Source organism: Blastomyces gilchristii, assembly GCF_000003855.2.
Source record: "Blastomyces gilchristii SLH14081 genomic scaffold supercont1.43, whole genome shotgun sequence".
NCBI lineage: Eukaryota > Fungi > Ascomycota > Eurotiomycetes > Onygenales > Ajellomycetaceae > Blastomyces > Blastomyces gilchristii.
The window spans coordinates 21,736-26,917 of record NW_003101640.1 but is presented as its reverse complement, the minus strand read 5'-3'; positions in this window follow the sequence as shown (position 1 = coordinate 26,917).

Sequence of the window (5,182 nt, the reverse complement as noted above, 5' to 3'; positions counted from 1 at the left end):
AAAGAGCTTAATAGACTATTAAGTCAGATGAGTGAAGCTGCTTTCAGAGTATAATTTCTATATTTAATACTGTTCAGATCAGCTTAATCTCACTAATATACTGTCTAAACAACCTGATTATAATATCATTGATACAGAGAAGAATTCTATAAAAGAATCTCTGTTATCACTGCAGAAGACGCTGACTGCAGAGAGTTGAAATTCTTTAAAGCTCAGAAACAGTACTGATAAGACAGCTGTATAACTTAGTATAGAAGATGAAAGAAAATCTGAGTCTCTGCAGAGAACTGACACTGAAGATCATGAGCTTCTTATATTATATCTTACTATTATTAAATTAATAAAGAATGAAATGATCTACAATCTTTCAATCTGACTACTTTTGAAATTCATTGATAAATTACAGAAGAGGAACATCTCTACTACAGCTTAAATTCAGAAATTGAAGAAGAAAAAATCTGATTTGAACTTGAAAGAGACAGATTCTGAGTGAGATAGTGCTGCTAAGAAACTAAGTCACTGATAACTAGAAGAATATGAACTTCTACTGCTGAATGATTCAGTCTTTATCTCTTATAGCAGAGTGATATGTCAGAAGTTATTAAGAATTCATTATAATAATTTTCATGTGAGACATTTCAGGTTAGAGAAGACTGAGAAGCTTCTAAAATATAAATATATTTGAGACAAGCTTCAGACAGATGTTAAAGAGTATATTGAAACTTATGATATCTGTTAAAGAATAAAGATCTCACAGTATAAGTAATACAGTGAGTTGATATCACTGCCTGTTTCAAAGAGCTTATAACAGAATCTATCAATGAATTTCATAGTTAATCTATCAAAGTTGACAAGAGTCAAAGAATATGACTTAATTTTAATCATTGTCAATCATTTCATGAAGATAATATAATATATTTCTACTTATAAAAAGGTTAAAGCCTCTGAATTGACTGATCTGTTTTTAGATATTATTATTTATAATCACAGTGCTCTGAAATCATTGATAATAGATTAAGAATTTCTTTTCATTAGTAAATACTGATCAGCTTTTTACTATCATCTTATAATAAGATGTCTTCTCAGTATTACATTTCATCTGCAGATAGATGATTAGACTGAATATTAGAATCAGATATTAGAACAGCATCTTTAAGTGTTCTATTTATATTATTAGAATAATTAGCTCAAACATCTTCTAACTACTGAATTTGTATATAATAATATAAAGAATACAATCTTAAAAGTATCTTCTTTCTATGTTTATTATGAATATAATTCTTTCTTACTCAGTGATATTGTGAACAATATTTTAAAGAGAGAGATAGACAGTTAGAAAATTAAATAGATACAGAGAACAGAGTATCTCTCAGTATCAGAAGTAAAAGTAACATTGAAACTTTTAAATAAAATTTATAAGAAGACAGTGAAAAGTATTCATTACATTTAGAAGTGATATATGAAATACTATAATTAAAAACATCTTTTAATGAAGTTCTTAATAGAGGATTAAATACTACTTTCAGCAAAGAATATTAAGATAATAAGACTGTATAAAAAGCTCAGTGAGTAGTGACTAGAATCTTTCTCAGTAATAAGAGTAGTGAGTAAGCAGATATATGAGTTGAAATTACTCTCAGAATTAAAATCAATTCATTCTATTTTCTACATTTTCTATTTGAAGCTCTATAAGCAATGTCTTAGAGTGAAGCTGTCTTGACTGAATGATATCAAGATTAAGAGTGATACTGAATATCTTGTGAAGAAAATATTAAATAAGTGAATATATTATGACAAGCTTCAATACCTTGTTAAATGAGAAGATTATTCATTGTTAGAGAATTTATGAAAACTGCTTGAGCATTTAAAAAATGCTGAGAAAGAGATTGTAAGCTATAAGATAGCTAGTAGATATTACTCTGTTACACATCAGAGACATTGAGTAAGAAATACTACTTAAGACTTCTCATTTTTTCTCAAAGAGTTTTTTTAGAGATAATCTTACAATAATAAGCTGATATCTTATAAACTTTATAGCACTCTTCTTCTATTTTCTCTCAAAGAATTTTTAAAAGTTTAATAAGACTATACAAGTGTAAAATTCCTGAAGCAGTTAATAAGAAAAGAAAGAGATGTTTGAAATTAATAAAGATTAATATTATCAATCTGTAAGCTGCTGCTATTCTAATAGAGCCACAGCTCACTGAAAAAGTAAAAAGTGAGATCAGAGTCTACTTATCAATAATTATATTCTCATTAAACTCATTCTTCACTGTTGAAGTCTTCAGTATCAGTATCTTTATCTGCTGAGAAGTTAGTGCTGTGATGCTGCAGAAGAGTATGAGAGATGTATAAAGTTATTAACTTATTAATTTACAAAGTATCTCAGTTATCTGCTTCAATTAAAGTAAGATTCTCTTCAATCAGTGATTTGTCTCTGCAGTGCTTTTAACAGCAGTATTGACTGATCTCTTCTTAAGATCAGTCATTCTGAGATATTTTTTTATCTCAGAGATTCACACTTTCATCTTCTTTTACAGATAAGCAAGAGAGATCTTCTCAGTCTTAATGAAATCTGTTAATGCTTGAAGCTCTGAGACTCTCACTCTGTACTGCTTAGACATCTGAACTTCTTGTCAGAACTGATATAATGTTTTCTTGTAGAATAGATAATACTTACAGAGAGATAGAAGTTATTATTACAGATACAACAGCAATAACAGAAGTGAGAGAAGAAATAGATATATAAGATTCTCTCTTTCTTCAGCTGTTTAGTGCAGTGTAAATAAGTGATAGTGTTAGTCAGAGACTGCACTGAAGCCTTCTTATAGAGAGAAGACAAAAGAATTACAGAATTCTGCAGACTCAACTCAGCAGTATTCTGAGCAGAGCTCAGATATATTATAGAAGAGAAACTACAGATTGAGCTTCTTGAAGCTGCTATTCTCAGAATCAAGCTCTCTCTGAGATTCTCTCTGAATGATCACACAGGGTTATATATCACTGTGTTAACTGAAGAAGGAAACAGTGTTATAACAGCAGTGAGAGAGGCAGAAAAAGAACTGAACATAGATGAACTGACTGACAGAAGAGATGATATCTCACTACAAGGTGTGGCTACTATCACTGCAGCTGTAAGAGATGCAGAAGAAGTAGAAGATGTAATAATAAGAGCAGTGCTTCTGCAGCTCATTGATACTGCTATCTTTACCTTCAACCTGACTTTCTTAACAGCTATGAAGATCACAGCTACATCATGAAGACATTTAATCACTAGAAAATATCAGAATAAGTTCTTTATTATCTTTTAAAAATGATACTCTCATACACTCACTGTTATAATTGAGAGAGAGAGAAGAAAAATATATTATAGAAGAGAGAGAATCTTTTTAAAAAATTCTATTACTACTATTAGCTTTGTCTCTAAAATACATCACTTTTGCAGAGAATTTTATATACAGAACAGAATATAATAGAAGATCTGTAAGTCACTTATTAACTACATTTTTCACATTTCAAATTAATATATAAGGAACTCACTTATTATATGTTTGATTTGAACAGAGATGAGAAAGAAAGATCTATACAGTCAGCAGAAAAACTCATCTATTTCTTTATACTCCCCCCCCCCCCATATACTATTAAATAAGTTAATAACTGTTGCTATACATCAAAGATAACTTCTAATTCAGTAATCTTAAGAATATTGAAACTATACTCTTAAAGAGAAGAGCATTGTCACACTCTCAGCTGTGTTAAAACTCTATTACAGTTTCACATAATCTATTGCTTTCATGTGAATAATTTCATTTCATTCAAACTGGTTTTCAATCACTCTATGATATTATTCAGATATATTATAGAAAGATCTGATTAATAAATATAAGAACTCTGCTTCTATACAAGGTCAGCAGATTACTCTTTCTTAGTAGTGAGACACTGCTGAGATATTACTTCAGCTATTCTCACTCATGAAATGAAAGAAGAGTATCTGCTCATTATCTATATAGAATAGCTAGATACTGACTTCTTATTAAAGAAGTCAGTAATTTGTTTTTCTACTACTGAAATATATACAAGAGTTACTATATTTCTCATACAATCTTCTCAGTATACTAAGTATCATATCTGTGATATTCTCATAATAACTCTGTAGCCTATGAGCTCACTATTCAAGTAAGATAGTCAAGCTCACTCATATAACTTCTCAAACAACTACCCCTGCGTGACGCCGCTGATTAGTCATCACTTCGGTTCCGTCACGTTATAATCAAACTAATTCTCTTTATCTATAATATCACTCACTAGAATATCAGAGTCAGATATAATATCAAATCTCAGATTAAATTAATATCTTGATCTTTTTCTTCTATAGATCACTACTTCTGATTTTATCTCAGATTTTTCAGAAAGAAAGCAGTAATAGCTTGAATGAGAAATAATGTACTTTTACTCAGTATCAAAGTTTGGTTCTTGAAGAAGTACAAAGTCAACTTTTTATTCAAATGTAATCTGAAGACAAGAATAAATACACTTTGAGTTTCTATTTACATTGTTTTAAATAAATGTGATTTTTGAAGAGTTTTTAAACTTTTTTTATTATTTTTGTTGTACATTCATACTAAAAGAGGGTGAAGATAGAGTAGAATCTAATTACTATCATCAGATAGTAGATTATAACTATTTTGAAAAGCAGAAATCTCAACTGCTTACATTCTATTTAGTTTATTATCAGAGTCATTTCTCAATTCTCTAATCTTAACAGATATTTAGAAATTCAAATTCTGTTTACATTTAACTGAAAAATTGAAGTTTGAAGATCTAGATAGTTGAGAGTTTCTTCTTTTTAAGCTTACAGTTGCAGATTTACTAGCTTAACTTTTCTCTTCAGTTTTAGATTTACTTTGAGCTTCATCTTTTCTTCAGTTCTTCTGAGTTCTTGAAGTAAATACATATTCTTTTAAGCTAGATGCATGTTTTTCTTTGTAATTGAAGTAGTTAAGCAGAGTATATTGACATATTTCATCTCTTTTTAAACATATTTCATATTTATACTTACTAGTTTTATAATCTCTAGTACAGAATGTGTATTTTAAGTCTCTGAAATAAGAGATTGCAAAGTATTCATATCTTTAACAGTTTGAATACTGTATTTGAGCTTTGAGATTCATTCTTGAGTCTT